Source organism: Triplophysa dalaica, chromosome 5 (genome assembly GCF_015846415.1).
Source record: "Triplophysa dalaica isolate WHDGS20190420 chromosome 5, ASM1584641v1, whole genome shotgun sequence".
Taxonomy (NCBI): Eukaryota; Metazoa; Chordata; class Actinopteri; order Cypriniformes; family Nemacheilidae; genus Triplophysa; species Triplophysa dalaica.
The window spans coordinates 19,160,361-19,183,819 of NC_079546.1; the positions used below are offsets into that span (position 1 = coordinate 19,160,361).

A 23,459-nucleotide genomic window follows, 5' to 3' on the forward strand; every position below is an offset into this window, starting at 1 on the left:
CTGGACTGAACTCCTGCCTCTTTTTGGGTGACCTGAACCTCCCTGTGTCCAGCCTGCTCTGGTGTATGGGAGTGAACACCACTCGCTGCTTGTCGTAATCCAGCAGGTTCTGCCAAAGAGCAACAACATTGCTCACCTAAGCACAGAGAGCATATAATACATAGCAAATGAGAAATCAAAACACTGTCAAGTATAAACATGTATGACAGATCAAAAAGGGAAAGTAAAGAAAGTTAAATGTTCCTGACCTGCTGGTTGGTGAGGACAAGAGAGGGCTGATATGGCATCCACACCATCAACCGATGAGTAAAGAACCTGTCAGGCGTTGGTGTCTGGTGGTAAATTAGGGCTAGGACAGGAGGATCATACCAAAGCTTCAAATCTGGCCGCAGTTTACCAGAGAGAAACAAGGTGTTGGCAATCCACCTCTTGTCCTGCGCAGGGACGGTCCTGTTCCATTCACCTGGCAACCAGAATGTAGCTGAGGCATCAGCAGGTGCTGGCTGGACTCCTTCAGACTCCTCCTGTTTGGTAGACAAATGTAAAAAAATAATTTTTAGTTAAAAAATAATGATTTTATTAAAAACAAAGGCTGTGCTAAGATACATGACAACCTGTATAACACATTGGTGTTGCTATACTCAAAGCGATTGAAACAGGACTGTTGCTCCTCAAAGGGGATGGAGATGGGCCGGGGGTCCTCACAGAGGATGGAGAAGGGCTAGAGATCCTAATTGAGGATGGAGAAAGCGTGGCGGACCTCACAGTGGATGGAGAAGGGGTGGAGGGCCTCACAGAGGACGGAGAATGGGTGGCGGTCCTCACAGAGGATGAAGAAGGGCTGCTGGTCCTCACAAAGGACGGAGAATGGGTGGCGGTCCTCACAGAGGATGGAGAAGGGTTGCTGGTCCTCACAGAGAATGGAGAAAGGTTGCTGGTCCTCACAGAGGATGGAGACGTGTCAAAGGCCTTGCAGATGGTGGACAATGGCTGGGGATCCTCACAGAAGGTGGAGGAGAAGGGCTGGAGGTCCTCCGAGCTGCTAAGTTTGGTTTCAGTGACTGGGACCCGCCAAAGCGTGACTTAGTGAACTGTAAAGAGAAAAAATAAATATATAATTACGCAGCATGATGGAAGTGAAATACAATTCTATTTTATTTTAATTTAAGTATATTGCATACCGTCTGTTTATCTGTGTGTGTGTGTCTGTATTTGTTTAACTCTTCTGTTATGTGCAAATTTTAGAAATGATTTAATGTGTATTGACACCAACACCAATTTAATGTGTATTGACACCAACAACGTTATTATGTTATAAAGTCATCATATGTATATTGTTATTTGCCTTTTTAACTCACACTTTACCTATCTGATATTTTGAATAAAAATTGAAAACTATGTAACTTTCTGATTCGTATATAGTTTTTGTACATTTGATTGGTTTCAGAGTTCTCCAAATTGAGTTTTTGCAGAAACCAAAAGAAGCTGTTGATTCTCATAGATGCTACAAAATTCTTAAACCTAAACAATAACAGTTTACTACACTTATATAAGGGGCAAAAATGGCTAAATATTATAACTGACTAATAAGGACATTTTACTGGTCCTCGTTAGATATAAGGTCTTTCACAAATTTGAAAACATCTGTGATCTGCATTGTTATGTCTTGGTTTTTGTGATAGAAAATAACAAAAAACCTGATCAAATCACTTAAAGTCAATGCAATGTCCTCACTATAATCACACAAACGTGTATGCCTGTTTCGGACTAATACATTAAATTTACATTTAGACATTCAGCAGACGCTTTTATCCAAAACGACTTACAAGGAGTTTAGGAGCAATAAGCGATATAATACGTTTGCAGAATTACACTAGAGTCAATCTGAACTTGGAAGGCTGTGCTTCCTATCGAGCAAATACAAAATAATTATAAATCCACATTAACTACAGAGAATATATTCATTGACAAACTTGGAAAGGGCCTCAGGAATGACCGTGGGACAGGAACCGTGTCTGAAGCCCCAGCCTGTGGAACCTCAGAGTGTGGAGATTGAGTGGCAGTGTCAGGCTGCTAAAACAACAGGAAAAACGCATAAGATGTAATGATAAGACATTACATGTAATGACAGATATGTGATACAACATTAGACGTCATTTTCGATTAGATCACCTTAGTGGTGTGGAATCCACAATTGCAGTGCATAGACCTTCCACAGGTCTGTCCGCGGGTCTGCATGGGGCATTTCTCAATCTGAAAAGATCAGTAACAATATCTATTTTCTGCACCACAGTAAGGTGACCTCCATACTACAGGCTATCTAATAGATACAGGCAAATGTGTGTTACCTTCTGATAGAGGTCATGCCATTTTTTCTGCCTTGGGGCTGGTCTATTGCCTCCTCCAGAACTCCAGACCCCAGAGCTGGCAAAAGTCCTCAACCTGGCCATCCACTCGCCATCTCCCATACTCTTGTGACTCTTTGGTTACTGGTCATCTAACCATAACATGGGAATAAAAGCAAAAGGGTTAATTTTTGCATGAATAAATACACTGATTACTAGTATTATTATTTCACTCAATTGTAAGGTTTAAACCATAAAAACATGCATTTCAATTACAACCTGAAGCTAACTTAACTACGGATTTCACAACAAAAAAGCAAGGAGTAGTTTGCACCCACAAAGAAAAGGTTTTGCTAATCTAACCATAGTTCAACCATAACATTTGCTGTAAAACTGTGGTTTAAACGGTTATCAATATGCAAAAAACATGGCTAACAAACGTTTACTCTAGTAAAACCATGGTACATTTTCGTAAGGGATGACTAAGTTTACGAATATAGTTTATTTTTGTCAAAACGGAGTTCGAGATGAATACATTTGGTATAACATGTATGATTACGGGCAAATCGTTATAACCTGACCACAGTTAATAAACACAAAATCGAAATTACGGTGGAAAGAACGAAAGGAATTCCTAATAATTTATCATGAAACCAAAGTTTTACATAAAGTTCATGTAATATTTCCCTTACAATGTGTTGTGAACAAAGTGACGTTAGCCGAAGGTAATATTACCGGTTGCTTGAGTGAGGCACTCGACTAACCTTGTTTGTCATTTATTACTTGTGACGGATGAAAACGCAACGAATGTTTTAAAAATAAGAATATTGTAAACAGAAGAGGAAAACAGCTATTTAAGATTTACTTTGATGCTTCATTGTCCGTTACCTGCGCTCGTCATTTCGCAAAAGCACGCAATCGCAGAGCAACACACGACGAAACAACATTTTGTGACTGATAAAAAAAAAGCAACAACTTAATTACTAACAAAGTGTTAAGATTAAAACATAACTTGTATTACTTATTTTGCTCATGAATCCGCTACCTGCGGCTCGTCATCCTATCTGACAATGGGCGTGGTCACGGTCCATTCTCATCCCGCGACGCGATTGGCTCCCGTCCAATCTCACAATGTAGAGCGAGAGCCCCGATTGGCTCCCGTCCAATCTCACAATGGAAAGCGAGACCCCCGATCCTGATCGAGGTAGCGCCACAGAGATGGTTGTCGAGGATTTTGCTTGGACACGTCGCTACTTTTGACTCGGAATTAAAGGGCAAAAGCGTGGCAAACCTAAATGAGCGTCATGCTCATTTTCAGAGAACCCCCTTTGGAAACAGAAGAGTGAGGAAGTTGCACTTGTCTCAAGAAAATCCCAGCACTAGGTCTGCTGGACGGGGTCCCTTTAAAAAGCGCTCCTGACTGGGGTAGCCCTGGCGCCCAACGTGGGGCTGGAACCCACGACCCTGAGATTAAAAGTATCATGCTCTACCAACTGAGCTAGCCGGGCTGGATGCCTTGCACAGCCCTTGTCTGTTAGTGCTTCCAAACGGTCAGGCGAAGTTGTAGGGTGCCATCATTGGGGAAGTCCCTGTTCGGGCGACGGTCTGCTGTCTTTAGCGCTCACCTCCTGGTTTTCGCCTCGCTGAGAAGCAGTATCAGCAGAAGCGTCAAAACGAATGCGAGACGACATAAAAACCTTGTGTATTCCTCAAGCGATCCGACAGCAAAGCCATTCCTAACGATTCGTTACAATTCCTAACACATTCTAAATAAGTCCTTACAAGTCCTAACACATTCTAAATAAGTCCTTACAAGTCTTAACACATTCTACTAAAATCCTAACACTTGCGAAATAATTCCTAACACAAGTTGTAACAATCCGAACGCTCTCTTCTGATTGGTAGATTGGTTTATTTTGACACTACGGTTTCATCTAAACTGCTTAAATTGTAATTTGTGGTTTAACACTTAGAAATTTGAAATCGCCATGGCCATTCATTTTGCAATAGCAAAATGCCTTAGGTATATGTACATTAAGTTACAACAACTGTAATAATGTGATGGTGATGGTGATGATGATGATGAATGTCCAAATTCAGAATGCCAATGCGTTTAGCCAATTTTTGGTTAAATCCAATTGCACTTGTTAACACTAAGATGTATATTAAAGGCTTTGGCGAATATTTTAAATTGAGTTTAAACTGAAGTTTTATGATGTTTACCCTTTTGTTTTATATATCTAGACATGACTAAGACCGGTAAACCTGACTCGTACTGGCATGACATCATGGTAAAGTATGCCCAGGTGAAATACCACTTTACCACAGGCAAGAAGCCAGGGGCGAAGAAGTGGAAAAATGCGTTGGAAAAAATTAATAACTGCCCATTACACAAACAAACCCGTGCATATGATATCTTTGGCTAAAGAATCCCCTGCAAATGTGGTTTTCATAAGGTATGTAATGATAAGGTATGTAATGAAAAGGTATGTGATGAAAAGGAATGTGATGATAAGGTATGTGATGATAAATGTGAAAAACTCGCCAACACTAGGGTGAAATGTTCATTTTTTGAGCTGTGAAGCCTTGGGATAATTTACCCCAAAATTTAAATTCTCTCATGATTTACTAACTCTGCAGTTATTCCAAACCTGTATAAACTTATTTGATTGGTTGAAAACAGAGAAAGATATTTGGACACACAGACTAATACAGATTATGAACAACTCTAAATTAAGTATATTATGACAATATTGTTATACTATCCCTTTTCTTATGTTCATCAATTCTGCATTTGTTTTATCCATTTTATTTATTTGTTTGATATTTAAGAGATGAATTTTTTATCCAGTAAGAATGTAAATTGATTTACAAAGTGATAGCAAGGATGTAGATGTTTACACTTTTTTTAACAGTCAGCTGAGCAGACAGTTTTAGAGAGCTTCAGTGCAGGTTTCAGTCAAGCCCCACAGCACAGTGCAGGCTCCAGACCAGCCCCGCAGCCCAGTGCAGGCTTCAGTGCAGGCTTCAGCACCGCCCCGCAGTCCAGTGCAGGCTCAAGACCAGCCCCGCAGCCCAGTGCAGGCTTCAGTACCGCCCCGCAGCCCAGTGCAGGCTCCAGACCAGCCCCGCAGCCCAGTGCAGGCTTCAGCACCGCCCCGCAGTCCAGTGCAGGCTCCAGACCAGCCCCGCAGCCCAGTGCAGGCTTCAGCACCGCCAATGCAGTCCAGTGCAGGCTCCAGACCAGCCCCGCAGCCCAGTGCAGGCTCAAGACCAGCCCCGCAGCCCAGTGCAGGCTCCAGACCAGCCCTGCAGAGCAGTAGTTCAATTAAGTGTGCTCCTTGTAGCGAAGATGTTAATGTGGATGGTTTCAGTGAACATCTTTCAGACAACCATGTCCAAGAATGTTGTGATCAGTGTGGTGAAAAAGTCTGGGGTGCAGTTGGACTGTTTAACCACATTGACAAGCATCATCGTTTGATTAGTCTTTCAGATGGGGACAGAACATCTGTGGATCCAACATCATCCATTGCACAGTCATCTGCATACATCGAAGACCAGCAAAGAGCTCCACAAACTGCAGTACAAACACCATCACAGGACATTACACTAAGGCCTCCAGAAGTAAATTTGCTGAGTTTTCTCCCCAAACAGTTCTGTCGAGTGCTCAAACCAGCAGACCAAAAGTGGATAGCTCAGTGTCTGTATGACACCACAGGACGACCGAAGCAGCAGTTTCCACAAAACTGGTTTCATCCACCGAGTCCCAGCAAGCCTACTACTTCAACTCCTGATCCTAGCAGTTACTTTAGGCAGAGGATGTTTCTGTGGGCACCAATGAGGATGTGGGGTATTCCTCTGAAATGTACACGGTGCAATAGGAAGATGCATCATTCAGGCATTTATACTAAAGTTAGGGAAGTCATTGATGTTGACTCCACATATTACTTAATTGGACTGGACTACCCTCGCTGCAGTAATTGTATGATACCTGTCTGCCCTTGGAGTTCAGAGATCCTTAAACAGCTGGATCCCTCCCACAGAAATAAATTCCCCGCTGTTCTCACCACTCACCTTGCCCTTGACAGGAAGTGTGTGACTTTGATGAAACCAAGAACTGCAGGAAACAGCTCCAGTTTCTTGAAACAAGCGCTAGAAGAAATTCATAGTGAGGAGTGGGCAAGACGGAGTATAGACTACCTGACAGACTGTGAGCTCCACAAAAAGAGATGTTGCCCTGACCCAATCGGAAGTGAATTATGAGCAGCCCCCGCCTTTTCGCCCCCTACCGCTGGCACAGTGGTTTGAGACTGCCCATGCCAATGAAATCCTGAATCAACTTGATGAGCTTAAGGGTGTTGTAACATCAACATATTGTAGCATCCTGAAGCTTGATTCTACCAAAAAGGTAAACATAGATACACATAAAGAGCCAAATGCATGTTAAATTATATTGAATATACCAAATTGTATTGTCTTAATGCATTTATACAGATTACTAAAAAGCTTGCTGGTGGCATTGCTGACACTGCTACCTGGATGACCAACATTGGTAATGAATTTGGCCAAGTTCTGAACTGTGTCCTAACCACTGGTGAGGGAGCCGGCTTAGATGACTTGTGTCAGGGCATTGTAAAGCGATACAGGGATGCTGGGGAGCCAGATCCAGCTGCGATTTATGTTGACAGGGACTGCTGCAGCGGGACAGGTTTGTCAATTTAAGCCATTACTTAACAGGAATGTGTGTGCATTTATACATTTCTAATCCATATAAGCAATAATTTCTGGCATGTGTCTCAATGACAATAAATCATAGATCTCCATATTTCCCACTAATTTAGGAAAATGGTGTTTAGATGGCTTTTTTAGGTGTTCATATTTTGTTCATGTTCGTTCAGATGCAGAACCCTCTAAAAGCCACCTCTGTCAAAAATGAGATTATAATGTTGATGAGTGAGTGATGAGTGAATGCTCTCAAAGTAAAGTATATGTTACTCAAATAATCTTGCTTCAAAGACTTCTAAATAACGCTTAGCCCATTCTGAATTATCTGCTATCTGCTATGAAACTGAACCTAGGATCCTGATAAAAATGTTTCTTTAAAAGAAGCGAAATCTGACGGATTTAGAGGTTTAAGAGAATATTTATAAATAGCATTAGCATATTTTTAAATGATACAAATTTAAATCTAAGAAGATGTGTAAACTCGCTGATTGTTTCTCATTGGTGTAGGTGTGACTCCAGTTCTTACCTGGTTTCGACCTTGGAAGTTCAAAGTTCGCCTTGATGTTTTCCACTTCATGCGACGGTTCACTGCTGGTCTTACAACAGAGCACCATCCACTGTATGGCACTTTCTGCTCCAAGTTGTCCAGTTGTATCTTTGAATGGGACAATGATGACTTCTCTCACCTTAAAGAAGCGAAAAAGAACATACTTTTAAAAAAACATCAGGGGCATATTCCAACAGAGGCCCAAATCTTGTCAAGCATCACCTCAAGTGAGCTGGCCAAACACTGCAGGAGGAGGACGCGTGGAATTGAAGAAACTCGTGACTTGATACAAGCATTGCTAGACTCCATGTGGGAACTGACCGACACGACTGGTTTGCGCCTCATTAATCCAGAGAGCATGATGCACGTTTGGGAGGTACAACAGAAACATTTACCCTGCATCCAAGACCCGCCTGGTGTTCAGCTTTACACAAAGCTGGGCTCTGGGTTACAGAAGGGTGACAAGGTTCTGGATGTACTGCGGTGTGGCAGAGGGTCCTCTTCTCTTGAAAGCTTTCATCGCCATCAGTGCACTTTCATTCCAGGTATGGTAACAATACCAAGAATATCATGTCTGTAATTAAGTAGTGTTGTCACAATACAGGAATTTCTAAACTTTGGAAGAATACAACAAAAAACATTTTAAATACGACTTAAAAAGAAGTAAAGTAAAAATAAAGGAATTCAATTTCTACAGGTTTAGTTAACAAGTGAATTAGCTTTAATTGGTAGTCAGCTTTGGTAGTTCGTAGGGGGGTTTATAATGGTATTTTGACAATGTGACACATTTTTCCTTACAGGGTGGAGATTTAATTCTGTACATATTCAGATGTACATGCTTGAGGGTGCATCGAGATGGAACATCAACCGGGCTCTTCAGGCTGTTGACATGAGTGGTGCATCACAAACTAAAATCTATGATGTACGTTTAATGTCCCACATTAATGTCCTCAGCAAAAGAGTCCTCGGATGTGCACTCCTGCCAGAATTCATAACCCATGGGAAACCCACAAGTAAGATTCAATACTGTACATTCTCTTACTATAGTAATACCAGGCTTTGCTGTGAGTTTGAATGCTGCCTAAACGCTAACCATTCATTCCATTTTTAATTCATTCCATTTTTAATGGAATGATCATTACTGTAACGTGTGTCATATCTATTATCTATCTATACTGTTATAAGATGTGTCTGTGTGTTTCCAGCGTATTTGGTTGAGTTGTCTATGTGTGACTGTATTAATTTATGTATTTTTTTAAATCACAATTTTTTTTTATTCATTTCCAACACCACATTCATCACATTTACTGTTATGATTTAGCCTGATATATTCCTCTTTTTAAAATATGATGCCTCTTTTTGGCAGATGAGCGTATAGCAGTGGAGTACTTGTTGGCACAATCTGGCAGAGGAGACCTACTTTCTCCACTGGAGCCTGGTGAAATCACTCTGCCAGAGATGCAGGTTGAAGTTCAGGAGGATGAGTGTCTGGATGTCACAATATGTGATGCAGCAGACATCAGTTTAAACACACGCACTATTGGCAGTTCCAGCAGTCATGATGATTTATTGACCTCTTCTCTGGTAATATACATTTTCTTGAATTAAATTGAAATTGCATAGGAATGTTAGCTTATATGAGCAATACATGAGTTGTTTTATAATTTATACATTCAATTTAAGTAATGCTCTACAATGTTTAATTGGTATACTTACAAATGTTCAAAAATGATCTAGGAAACCCCTGTTCCAAGTGGTGGCTCTCACAGTCCTGACATTGAAGACATGTCCTGCGCTGGGCCCAGCACATCAACTCCGGTAAAGACTCTAATACGTGATGCTTAAGCTTGTAATTTGTGAAGAACAGTTTATCAAAGAACTGTAATCCAGGATTTCGACCTTAGATGTGATTCAAGGGGTGTCCCTGGATGGGAGGCGGTGGATAACCTGGCAGGGTACCTTATTAGCCTCAACCGGACTATCACTGCTTTGTCAACCAACGAGATAGCAGAGATCTTGCGGTTGTATTCGTGTCTGCATGCCATTGATCAGTCCCCTTCCAAGTATTCCCTTAAGTGCAAGAAAAGGATCTTGCCAGGTCCTTGGAGAGCTTCTCGAAAGCGTAGTGGCTCAGCCCCTGGTCAGCAAGCAGCTGAGAGGTGAGTTAAATTGCGGTGCACCTGTGTTAAAGGACATTTTTACAGTGTGTGCCATCATAAATTATCCCTCACTTTTCATTTGCCTAAAATAAAAATTCCTAATTAGTCTGTATGTTTATAAAGCTCCAATGAACCATAGAATAACATACAAAATGCATTAAATGCATTGTTTTATCCACAGACTATTCATGACCCATGGCCAGGCAGCTCAGAGACCTGATATCAACAGGATTTCAGAATGCATCGCACTCAAGCTTTTGAAGGAATTCAAGGAAGTCAGAAACAGACCTAAAGACAATAAGGGCAAAACCTTTCCAATCACACAGGCAATTGTGATGATGTATTGTCACATCAAGCAGCTGCTTGAAGACTGCCGAGAGCTGCTCGACAAGACCAACCTGGTGCTAGTTACAATCAACAACACTACAGTGTCATCTTGGTGAGTTGGTTATTGCCTTCCTAATTTCACTTTAGTAGCATATTCCTTATACTAACTTCTTAATTAACTATTAGTTTGCATTTGTTTAGGCTTCTCGACCGACAGAAACGAACTGATCGGGACACCTTACTGCAAGGAGTGGAGCTTCCCCAGCAAATTGGTATAGCGAAGGAGCCACTGCCAAAGCCAAGGGAGCTCCCATCTGGACCTGTTGAACATTGACATGTTCCCATTGAGTTCAAGGAGCCTGAGAATCGGGAGGGTGAGGCAGTCATTCGTCAACGTAAATATGCACGAAGTGGAACTGCAGTGTCTTCAAATGCACTCACAGGCACTGGACTAGGAGACACATCTCCATATGACACAGATTATTCTCCTGCTGCACAGAATAATTTCTTCTGTCCTGAGGCACAGCACTTTCCTGGGTGGAATACCTGGTCTGAGTGTTCTGATTGGTCTTTTTCACCCGGGTATCCGTCATCAGCTCCACCCCCACCTCATGGTTGGTCTTCCGTTGCACCCGGGCATCCATCATCAGCTCCACCCCCACCTCATGGTTGGTCTTCCGTTGCACCCGGGCATCCATCATCAGCTCCACCCCCACCTCATGGTTGGTCTTCCGTTGTACCCGGGTATCCATCATCAACTCCACCCCCACCTCATGGTTGGTCTTCCGTTGTACCCGGGTATCCATCATCAGCTCCACCCCCACCTCATGGTTGGTCTTCCGTTGCACCCGGGCATCCATCATCAGCTCCACCCCCACCTCATGGTTGGTCTTCCGTTGCACCCGGGCATCAATCATCAGCTCCACCCCCACCTCATGGTTGGTCTTCCGTTGTACCCGGGCATCCATTATCAGCTCCACCCCCACCTCATGGTTGGTCTTCCGTTGCACCCGGGCATCCATCATCAGCTCCACCCCCACCTCATGGGTGGTCTTCCCTTCCACCCGGGTATCCATCATCGGCTCCACCCCCACCTCATGGTTGGTCTTCCCTTCCCCCTGGTCAACAGCCATTAGCTCTGCCACCACCTGAAAACCGACAACGTGCATGGAGGCTCCACAAGGCAGCACTTGAGGATGAACAGCGTGTGGCATGAGGGGAGCCACCAAAGAAAAGGCAAACAAAAGACGACTACCACTATCAATGCAAAATCTGTGGCAAGTCAAAAAGCAAACTTACTGGTCATACTCAGCTTAGAGGAAAATGGTACTGTCCAGCATCGGGCCAGAGCATTACAGGCAACAAACAAACATTACCATACCAACACCACATTATTTTATTTTTATAAGAAACTTGTCTTAAATCTAGTTACAGTAAATTTTAAGTAGTGTATTAGGTTAACGGAATTTGAAGGATAGCCCTCTCTATTTCTTATTGTATTCTAGTTATTGTATAATTATTGTTAATATTTAATATTGTATTTAATAAATGTTTACTATTACATCTAATGTATCTCATATATATAAGGATTTTGGAAGTGTATATTAGATTAGATTAGATTAGATTAGATTCAACTTTATTGTCATTACACATATACAAGTACAGTGTAACGAAATGTAGTTTAGGTCTAACCAGAAGTGCAATTAGCAAGTGCAGGATATACAGTGTGAATAAATACAGAATACAATATTAGGAAAATACTATACAATGGGCATAAAAATACTATTATGAAACTATTATGAAAATACTTTACAGAAGGAATGTTCTATGACAATATGACAGTCGGTATGTACTATGGACAATATATACAGAAGGCTATATACTGTGAACATTAGTGTACAGGTGGTTATGAACAGATTACAATTTAGACTATACAGTAGTGCAAGTGACTTAGGTGTGCATTAATTATAGACATTAGCTATTAAAGTTGCAGTGCAATGGAAAGTTAATGCGGTTATTAAAGGTATGGTGCAGTATATGAGTTAATGCAGTTATTGATGTTATAGTGCAATAGATCGATTTAAAAAAAAAAGTTGAACATTACAATTACTTGGATCTAAATGGGCACTTAGGTATTTTGTTGATAAAATTGAATACGTTTTTTTTACCTTTTGTACTTATAATATTAAATATACTATAATTTTACTTCATTTTTTGCTCAATTTTTCTTTCCCCCCTTCTTCTTTCTTTTTTATTTTCTTTTCCCCCACCATAGCAGTCCATTTTGCCCCATTTTTGGCCGAGTGGTTAAGGCGATGGACTAGAAATCCATTGGGGTCTCCCTGCGCAGGTTCGAATCCTGCCGAATATGTTTGCGGTGTATTAAGCTCAGATGCTGATTTGTATCTCTAGAGGCGAAAGAGCAAACTTCATCTCGGCCGAGCCCTGTGCAGCCGTCTGTTAGCTCGCTTTGATCGTGTGGTTGGTTAGTACTCTGTGTTGTGGTCTCAGCGAATCCGGATCGAGTCAACTTTTTCTTCAATCAACTTCAATCGGGCGAACAACGCACTGTAATATGTTCAAAAAGAGCCGCGCCAAGCACTTCGTCAGCTGTTCTTTAGAATGTTTAAACCCAGCTCATCCAAGCTATTGGAAAGCGGCAAACAAAAGGCTTAACTCCCCGTCGGGGAATCATTTTGTAGGAGGCTTGGCAGAAGAACTTGGCACGCACCGACACAAGCCCAGACAGCTCAGCTCGCTAGGATTATACTTCTCAAATCGTAGTTCTTCTTTCCGTTGTTCACTGCTAGTACACGTGCAGAGAAATGAAAAGTCTTTCCGACTTGCATTGAAAATGTGGGTTCGCTACTCCGATTCTTAATCTCTTGGAAACAGTTGCAGTCCGTATTGCGCTTGCTGAGGTGTCAGGCATGGTCCAGTAGTCAGAACTCCTGGTTTTTCCCAAGCTGCCCGGGTTTAACTCCCGGCGTGAGAAGCCAAAGGCTTCCGATTGTGGCACCGATTGTGCCACAGAGACGGTAGTCAGGGATTTTGCTTGGACACGTCGCTAAGTTTGACTCGGAATTAAAGGGCAAAAGTGTGGCAAAACTAAATGAGCGTCATGCTCGTTTTCACAGAACACCTTTTGGAAACAGAAGAGTGAGGAAGTTGCACTTGTCCCAAGAAAATCCTAGCACTAGGTCTGCTGGACGGGGCTCCTTTAAAAAGCGCCCCTGACTGGGGTAGCCCTGGCGCCCAACGTGGGGCTGGAACCCACGACCCTGAAATTAAGAGTCTCATGCTCTATGGGTTTGAAAAACATGTTTTTTGTAAAAACCATAGTAAACGATGATTACTGTAGTAAAACCATGGTTTTGCCCCAAGTAAATCATTGCACCAAAAATATGGTTACTACACTTGTTACGTTACCACAAAAAAAAACATGGTTAATTTTCGTAAGAGGAGAAAGGTTGCAATAAAGTATATGATACTTATTAATCTAATGAAAGTTTATGTTTATGATACTTAATATGTAATCTAGCGATCTATCTAACGTTATCTGTCTATTGATCTGTCTATTTTGAAACCTTTTAGAGAAATAGAGGAAGATGAGGAACTGGATAGGATGATGCTGAGTCTTTCTCCAACAAAATATCTCGCACAGCTGGGTAAGTGAATTTAAGAATCATGTCACGTCTGTTATATATCAATAAACCATGATAACAAATTTAATTTTAAATACTTCAGTGAAACTATTCTAATTATAATCCTTAATTTAGGATCATCTGGAGCAACTGGTAAACAGTCTTGTCTACAACAGGTTATTTTCCATATCAGTTTTAGAGGCATGTTCTGTTACATACATACTTAACCTCCATTTCTGATTTTTAATTATTATATTTATGGTTCTGGAAGTGTTATTGCCTGTTCTAAAAGACATGTTCTTTTGTTCTAACTACTGTTAAGGGTTAAACATACCAGTGGTGAGGGATTGCATTTCATGAATTGTATTTATGAAAAAAAATATTTATTTGTTGTTATAGGTAGAATTTTTACTTGGAGGCAAGTAAATCCAATTAAAATAACGCAAGTGATTTGTTTTGACATCCAAGACAATGAAAAACAGCCTGTGTGTGTTTGTGAGTGCGGGTGTGTGTGTGTTTTTGTGTATTTGCGCGTGTCTGCCTGTGTATAGTGTGTATAGTCAAGACTAGACACATCGTACGCATTCAATGTTTATTATATCTTGTGTGTGTATATATATATATATGTATATATATTTACTTTGTGTTCCAAGCAGTCCTATCATCACAGCCTCATGTTCCGTTAGGTCATATGCGCAGAACTTCTTCAGAGGGTGAAGGCTCTGTACCCCCTCCAGAAGCCCCTGTTCCTAGCTACCTGACCAAAAAAAGGTAGTCAAGACAATTAATGACAAGGAAAGTAACCCAAGATATTTTGTTTTGTTTTATGAAAGAAAATATAAGAATTAAAATAGTTTGTTTAAAACAAACAAAGAAATCTATCAATGGGGTAAAAAATGCTCTTGAATTAGGCACTTAAGAAAAGGCAAACTAAAGATAATTTTTCTTACACCATTGACAGATTTTTTTAAGCTCATTTTAAACACACTTAATCCTTATATTTTATTTCATAACAAAAGAAAACATATCTTAGGTCACTGTTCGTGACACGTAAATGTATATTGATTTAAGTTTTTTATTTAATTAACAACAAGACAAAAGTGCTTCGTGAGAATTATTTTTTTTCCAGTGTATTGTTTCCCTTTCTTTCTGTTCCGTAAATCAGGGCTGTTAAATTAAAGTGGTCAATATTCTTATTTTGAAGTAAAAACTACTGAACATACAAACACAGTGTAAAAATTGAAATGGATTCATCGCGAGCAAAGTACTGACAAAGTTACTAACAATGCCGCCATTCCACGCCATTTATACCAGAAATGATTCCCGCCGCGATGGTAAGAGCATTGAATCCTAGCCACTAGGGCACCAGGGAGCACACGCTCATGAACGTTCCTCTGCGGGAGCCCGGGACGCCGGCAAGATGTGTATCCTTAATAGAGCCAGTCTGTCAGTTCAAAAGAATTTCCCACCCAAGCTGCCCCATGTGAGGCTCGACCTCACGACCTTCAGATTATTAGATTGACGCGCTGCCAAACTGCGCTAACGAGGCGTGCCACGGCACGGATCATTATACAGCAATGGTCAAAAGGGAAAAGACTAGGCCTTTTGTTGTCATAACAGGGAAGCTATCCATTTGGTTTTGGAATTAATTTGGTTTTCGGCCAAACGTTTGTATTGGAAGGGAACTGCACATAAAAACAGGCTGCGAGGTGTTGTAAGGATGGATATTCTTGCTTGTGACCATGATGTGATACAATCTGAGAAAACCTAGGAAATCGATGAGCGCAAAAACTCTTTGGCAGCGTCCGTCAACACGCTAAGCAGTACCATTGTTCTGATTCAGCAAGAGTTGTCGGAGATTGAAGATTTGTATTTTATTTCATGGCAGATCCAGATCCAAGTACCTGTGGTCGGCAGGATGCTAGCTTCAGGCGGCCCGGGTTCAACTCCCGGTATGGGAATTACCATTTTCTCAATTGGATATTTTCAAATGAAAAAGTTGCTGTTTCACAGTGAGGCTCTGACGAGTCAGCTGTGTAGGAGGTCAAACAAATAGTCACTTATCTCGTATATGAGGGATTTAATCATTTAATCAGTTACGTAATTACATTTAATCATTTAGTTAGTTTTGTCTTATTTAGAGGTGAAGTCATAATATTGACCCCGACATGATTTGAACACCCAACCTTCTGATCTGGAGTCAGACGCGCTACTGTTGCGCCACGAGGCCTCTCGCTGGGCAATTGCCAACGATAGCGCCACAGAGACGCACAGTTGCAGGAAAGCCATCAGGAGACGGCGGCAGAAAGAGACGTCAAATTTGTTGTTCTCGGATAGAGCAACGGTTTGACTTGGAAAGAAACAGCAGAGGTTTGCAAAGTCATAACAACGAACGTCGCCGCACGAAAATATAGCGCTCGTTTTCCGAGAGCCGCTTTTGCAGCATAACGGTTAAGTCCTCAAGTGTTCTGTGTTTTTTCCAAGAAGATGCCTGACTGTTCTGTCACTTAGCCTGGGAACTGAGGCCTAGGTGAAAGACACCACGATCAAAAGTCATTTGCACGTGCAACGTGGGGCTCGAGCACACGACGCTGAATTTTATCCTCTACCGACCCTGACATTAAGAGTCTCATGCTCTACTGACAGAGCATGCCGGGCATACCTTGCTGCACATTAAGGCTGACAAAGCAAAACATTGGCAGAGATGACCCAGAAGGACAATCAAGCTTCCCGTCTGGGAATCGAACCCCGGTCTACCGCGTGACAGGCGGAGAAACTGTACACTATACTAACGAGGACTGACTTGCAATTACGGAAATGTTTTTGTGCCGAACTGCAACCGATATCTCATAGCATTCTCGTTTGAAAAGATTCGTTTTTTGATATTGGATGTGTGCAGGAGGAAGGCTGCAAGCTTGGCTAATTTAGAGTGTTGTGCAGACTTTCTGAATCCTGCTTTGGACCTCGGTGGAATTGTCAACACATCATCACACTTTAATTTGTTGGTTAAAAGAAATTCAATAGAGGCAGAAGGACGCCGTTCACTATCCATTTGCATTTTTTTCATTTGGCAGATGCTTTTATCCAAAGTAGGAGAGCATATGAACCATGTGTCAACACGCTAAACAGTACCATTGTTCTGATTCAGCTAGAGTTGTCTGAGATTGAAGATTTGTATTTTATTTCTTGGCAGATCCAGATCCTAGTACCTCTGGTAGGCAGGATGCTAGCTTCAGGAACATCTCTTCAGACTTGGCTTTTGCAGTAATTTGTTGATGGAAGAGAACTTTGTCTCTTTGGCCCCTCCCAGAGTGAATTATCAGGTAGGAGCCTCGACCAAATATTAGCCCCTTGAACATTGCGGTGCGACATAGGAAGCACACTGGGCCGAGAGCTGGTGGGTGCAGCTCGAGTTTCTCTTGATCTACGCATAAATCTTCTGCCTTTTACGAAAGATTTCCGCAGAATGAAACCACCGTGAGTTTAATGTAATTTTGGACGGCTCCTCTCACGGCAGACCTTCTTTATTGTGCCAAGAACCAGAGAGTTTAAGAATCTGCCTCTGTTGGATTGCTTCTGCACATCGTTGTCTCCTAGCTGTTTTGGGACTCTTGGTTTCACCACGCTTGTTGCGAGTTTATTGTCAGCACCTGCTCAGATAGGGAGAAAATCTTCTGCAATGCACTTCAAATGTGTGATTGTTATTTTGCTTCCTCTGTACTGGGAAACAGTTGAAGTGCACGTCGCCTCCAGGTCGGAAGAAGACAGCTAAGGCGTCCCATATTGTCTAGCGGTTAGGATTCCTGGTTTTCACCCAGGCGGCCTGGGTTCAACTCCCAGTATGGGAATTACCATTTTCTCAATTGGTTATTTTCAAATGAAAAAGCTGCTGTTTCACAGTGAGGCTCTGACGAGTCAGCTGTGTAGGAGGTCAAACAAATAGCCACTTATCTCGTTTATCAGCCTTTTTTGGCACCTTCTACATTTTAACTCCTTTGCACAATCCAAATTCAAGTGAGCAAACAGTATTTACCTTGTATTATATTGTGCGTCCTGAGGTCTCAGGCAACAAGTGCTGGACACAAAGTGCTGCGTTCTGGGTGCCGACAACTGAAAAGTAAAGAAGGTACAGCTGGGACAATCAAGGCTCACCGCTGCAGTAAAAGGTCTTCGTGTTGATTCCCGCTCATATGTTCAGTCACAAAAAGCCTTCAGGGCCCGGAGTCTGTCCTCGCTATGGCACCTGGACACACGTGACAAGAGTCTCCCATATTGCTTTTACCCAGAGCAACTTGATGTATTGTATTGTCCTTTGGCGCATTGTGTACCGATGGCCTGTTGTCAGTATGAAAAGCAGAAAATGCTACTTTAACTTGAAGTTTACTGACACCTGGTTGTAACCTAGCGTTGTCTTACTTTATCATTACAAAGACCCTTCATCTTTTATGTGGTTCATCGTTCCACAAGTGCAACACTACTCCTGCACATAAACATAGATGAAACTCACTCGTGCTTGCCTTACAGCTCAAACGCTTTGGGAAATAGGTTCAAACAGTGGGGTGGTAACAATCCCTGGCAGGGACCCATTTGGAGGGGGTTCTCCTGGGATGCCTCCAAAAAGTGTGGAGTTCCAATGAGAGGTCTCACCGAGATTTGAACTCGGATCGCTGGATTCAGAGTCCATAGTGCTAACCATTACACCATGAAACCCAATGTCATTCTGTTGTCGACCCACCACATTCACAAGAACAGTCCGTTCGGTCTTGCGAAGTCAAGAGCTCTGCAATAACGAGAGCAAAGCATTGGACGACCCCTGGCGCCTTGAGTTATGGAAAGGAGGCTGGAGAAAAGACAATGGCCTGTATGGGCATCGAACCCGCGACCTTGGTGTTATTAGCACCACGCTCTGGCCAACTGAGCTAACCGGCCATGGGGCTCCAACTTTCACGAGCCAAGTGTTGTTCAAATATTGTGACTTCAATCCCTATGGAAAAGGTATTTCCTTAGCCTGTGTGCCTCGCTTCATTTAACCAAATCAATGCGCGTTGGTTTATGACAATGTAGGGGAATTAGCTCAAATGATAGAGTGCTCGCTTAGAATGCGAGAGGAAGCGGGACCGACGCCCGCATTCTCCACATTAGTGGCTATTGGAGCTTCCTTCGTGCATCTTAGCCACCCCTATGGTACCTGTCGAGGCTCACCGCTGCAGAAAAAGGTCTTTGTGTTGATTCCTAATCATATTTTCACTCACAAAAAGCCTTCAGGGCCCGTTGTCTGTCCTCGCTATGGCACCTGGACACACATGACAAGAGTCTCCCATATTGGACATCTTCGATCACTTCCTGTTTGCTGAGAGAGCGTGGTTCGAGACAGAACTCCGTCAAACTTTTTCTAAATATATTGTTTATTCCTGTTATTTCTTAATATTTATGATCTAAATTGATAACTTACAGAGGGTTAAACCTATCCTTAAGTGTATCCCATACCAAATATCGTCATATAGACGCACAGATAAATTTGTTTTATACGATCATTCGCTATTAGCACTCAGGCTGTTAACATTCCCAGCCTTTAGGTTCTGAATATTCCCTTTACTGCTTAACCCACTGTTCTCATTATGACACCACCAATGGCTAATGATTCAGATATGTGTTTAACGTTACCTTTGAGTGCAAATGATGAATCTTTCTTCGCACTTCAGTCAGAACTGGAAGTATTGGAGAAGCAGATCCACGATCTACTCAACAGGTTTATCTCATGGAGCCGATCTAACCAATATCGATATTATACCTCAAAGCGACGATGTTTCCGATCACCATCGCACTTTGGTAGCAATGAATTCATGACATTTTTACAGAGAAAATCGAAATAATACGAGACAACATAGTTAAAACCAAACCTCCAAGTGTGTCGGAAGAATTAGTTTCAACCGTCACCCAAAAAGAAAAGCTAGAGTGTTTTTCTCCTATAAATCAGGAAGATTTAATTAAAATTTTTGCAACATCCAAACTGACGACTACTTTATTAAAAGAGTTACAACCATCTGTATCATAATTGACAACTCGTCAATTAATCTAGGACATGTCCCAGGGCCCTTTAAGCTGGCTGTAATTAAGCCTCTTATCAAAAAACCAAACTTAGACCCAAATGAACTTGGAAGCTATAGACCGATTTCAAATCTCCCGTACTTGTCTAAAATACTAGAAACAGTAGTGTCAACTCAACTGTGTACCTTCCTACAAAATAATGACATGCACGAAAAGTTTCAGTCTGGCTTTAGACCGCATCACAGCACTGAAACTGCGCTCGTTAGAATTAAAAAAGACCTCCTTATTGCTTCAGATAAAGGTAACATCTCACTATTAGTCCTGCTTGACCTTAGTGCTGCTTTCGATACTGTAGACCATAAAATACTACTAGATCGTTTACACAATTATATCGGTATTCAGGGACAGGCACTGCAATCGTTCAGATCTTACTTAACAGACAGATATCAATACGTCCATTTAAATGGGAAATCGTCAAATCTTAAGCAAGTAAACTATGGATTACCTCAGGGATCGGTTTTAGGACCCTTGCTTTTCTCCATATACATGCTGCCCCTCGGCAACATTATTAGAAAACATGGAATTAGCTTCCACTGTTATGCAGATGATACTCAGCTATATATCTCATCAAGACCAGATGATTCCTTTAAGCTATCCAAACTGGCAAAGTGCAGTTAGAGTCCTCCTTTTAAACTCTAGCAAAACAGAAATATTACTTATAGCACCAAAATCAAGTAAGCAGAATATCTCAGATTACAGCCTGCAAATTGAAGCTGCACTGTTACTCCAACAAATACAGTTAAAGACCTAGGCGTTATATTAGACGGCAACCTGTCATTTAAAAATAACATCTCAAATATCACAAAAACAGCCTTCTTCCACCTTAGAAATGTTGCCAAATTACGAAATAGTTTCATTCATTTATTTATTTATTTAGAAATTACATATTATTTATAAGAATGATCTTACTCGTTGTATAAATATCATGCACTGTGCTGTGTTTTAACTTTTCTGTTTTTCCTGTTCGCCCCTGTAAAGCTGCTTTGAAACAATACACATTGTGAAAAGCGCTATATAAATAAACTTGAATTGAATTGAATCTCCCATATTGTTTGTGCATTGCTTTTACCCATAGCAACTTGATGCAGGACATTTCACGTTCAAAGACAATCAAGTTGTCACCTAAGATTCCACAAGATTTCTTGCTGTGTTACTTGCATTTTCAATAAACCAGTGTGCACGTGTGATGTGGTGCGTCTCTTTGCCCTTTTCTTGTAGTTTTTTGAAAAGCATTATCCCCCTTTATTGTTTGGCATTTGTCAAATATGTCCTTAGCCCAGGGCATGAAAAATCTCTCTGCCCAAATTATTTTTGTGCATGTGTGTGTGTGCAATCACATAAACGCTTCAGACATGGGGAATTTGTTCCGCTTTTTTTTCCACTTTCCCTTGGGTGTATTGTCCTTTGGAGCATTGTGTACCTTTGGCCTGTTGTCAGTATTAAAAGCAGCAAATGCTACTTTACCTTGAGCTGAAAAGTCACAATGCACTGAACGTGATAACCCCTACACTACTGAAACGTGGACAGCTACGTCGTCTACCTCGCACCAAAACGTTGTCTTGATTCAGATTATTCAGTAGCAAAAAGATTTAAACGTGAAACTGATGGTAATTTACGACCCCCAGAACAAAGTGTTTCAGATGTATTACATGATTTAATATATGCAGTGAGGGGGCTATGCATAGACTGACATCTACAAACGAGTCCCTTGTAGCTTTAATAAACACAGTTCGATCAATGTCGGACGATCAGCCAGACACCGTATTGGACTTAGATGCCAATGTTTTTAACCACCATCAGGTTGGTTTTGGTTTAGATGACCCGCCATATGATACCCCAGCACCCCTTGTGTCTTTAAGGCCTAATGATGATGAAATGGCAGTATTAGATGTGCAGAGAAACCATCCAAATGAAACAATAACTTGTACAAGTCTTGACGAAACACAGAGATTAATAAGAGAGGGAGGCCGCATAGGTAAATATACTGTGGTCCCTAGAAGTAAGTTTAACAGTTTGGAAGTGCACAGAATTTTAAACCTACGATCGATAACAACTACAGACATGGCAGATTATGTTATATTTTTACATGAGGCTTTATCTGAAATAGTATAATTTTCCAGACAGTTGGCTGGTGATGCCCACATAGCAGACAGACTCGGCCCTGATGTGGCCTCAGAATGGCGCTGCTGGCGCACTGCCGGCACTGGCATGCAACAAGTCAGCCGAGTGTGGGCCATGTGCGGCAGTAATGGCAGTGGTTAACTCGGCTCAGCCTGTTCTACTGAAATGTTGAAATATCAAGTAAACCAGCACTCTGTCTATTTAAAGTACTTCAGGCAGAGTATTTTTTTAAAGTAGCCTGGCATTAAAAAACCCTTGCACATATTCTGGTCTATTTAATGCTTCGTCATTACATTATAAGGCAGGATACACCCTGGATGGAGTGCCAACCCATTGCAGGGCACACACACTCACTCATGCACTCACACCCTTCGGACAATTTTTCCAGAGATGCCAATCAACCTACCATGCATGTCTTTGGACCAGGGGAGGAAACCGGAGTACCCGGAGGAAACCCCCGAGGCACAGGGAGAACATGCAAACTCCACACACACAAGATGGATGCGGGAATAGAACCCCCAACCTTGGAGGTGTGAGGCGAACGTGCTAACCACTAAGCCACCATGCCATGTTTTGTCATATAACTAATTATTTTCGTAGGTTACATAGATTGTGGTTTTAATAGAAAAGGCTATTGGTTCATGATTGTATTTTAATGGAAACCTTAAGAATTTCGTTAGGTATATTTAAGGTATTTGAATAGGTTAATAATGTATCAGTGAAGTGAAATACTAATATCATAATCAAAATAATTCCAAAATGAGTTAATGATTTAAATAATGAGAAAAAATTCAAATATGTTTTTTATTATGTTTTATATTTTATTGTACTTTTTAGTTTTATGGCTTAAATCAAAATAAACCAACTGCGGTTCGATTTATATTGTTTTGAATGCACAATAAAAAACATGTTTTTGTATATATAAATATATAAATAGCAAATATAAGTATATTTGTGAAATACACATAAAATGAATAATAGGCCACTTAGAAAAGGTAAAACTGATGTTGACAAATAGAAAACAGCAACTCGTGACAAAACCTTCAATTTACTGATACACATGTGTGACATTTTAAATACAAACTCCACAAACTGTCACAAGTGCTCGGTTTAGCTTAATGAAAATGTAGTAGTCAGTCTTTCAGGGAACATCAAAGAAGTCAGTGTAATGAACTGTATGCCAACATCTGAGCTCTTGATATCTTCAGCTGGGTCTCACAGAACAAAAAGACCTGCAAGAAAAATCAAACAATTCATACCCATTACAAATCCATTCACTCACAAACTTATGTTGCAATAATATTCACATTATTGAATAACAACACAACAATTCTCTGTGACAACCACCTGAATACGATACCCAATCAGTGTGTATGGAACAAAACTGAACAACTAGTTGTTGATGACATCACGGTACACAAATTGGACATCCGGTAACATACAAAAGCTTCTAATAGTTTGAATTCCAATAGTTCCTGCAGTC

General features: G+C 41.3%; 7 non-coding genes across 7 annotated transcripts; 3 read left to right on the forward strand and 4 right to left on the reverse strand.

Annotated features, from left to right (window-relative positions):
- Window positions 1-3,780: 3,780 nt before the first annotated feature.
- Window positions 3,781-3,853, reverse strand: trnak-uuu (transfer RNA lysine (anticodon UUU)). The gene has a single exon. It is a non-coding gene; the product is annotated as a tRNA-Lys (tRNA).
- An 8,539-nt stretch (window positions 3,854-12,392) lies between these two features.
- trnas-aga (transfer RNA serine (anticodon AGA)) lies at window positions 12,393-12,476 on the forward strand. The gene has a single exon. It is a non-coding gene; the product is annotated as a tRNA-Ser (tRNA).
- Window positions 12,477-15,222: 2,746 nt separating this feature from the next.
- Window positions 15,223-15,296, reverse strand: trnai-aau (transfer RNA isoleucine (anticodon AAU)). Its single transcript has one exon. It is a non-coding gene; the product is annotated as a tRNA-Ile (tRNA).
- A 1,855-nt stretch (window positions 15,297-17,151) lies between these two features.
- Window positions 17,152-17,267, forward strand: LOC130421596 (U5 spliceosomal RNA). The gene has a single exon (XR_008906906.1). It is a non-coding gene; the product is annotated as a U5 spliceosomal RNA (small nuclear RNA).
- A 256-nt stretch (window positions 17,268-17,523) lies between these two features.
- Window positions 17,524-17,595, forward strand: trnae-uuc (transfer RNA glutamic acid (anticodon UUC)). The gene has a single exon. It is a non-coding gene; the product is annotated as a tRNA-Glu (tRNA).
- Window positions 17,596-18,385: 790 nt separating this feature from the next.
- trnaq-cug (transfer RNA glutamine (anticodon CUG)) lies at window positions 18,386-18,457 on the reverse strand. Its single transcript has one exon. It is a non-coding gene; the product is annotated as a tRNA-Gln (tRNA).
- Window positions 18,458-18,602: 145 nt separating this feature from the next.
- Window positions 18,603-18,676, reverse strand: trnai-aau (transfer RNA isoleucine (anticodon AAU)). Its single transcript has one exon. It is a non-coding gene; the product is annotated as a tRNA-Ile (tRNA).
- Window positions 18,677-23,459: the final 4,783 nt, after the last annotated feature.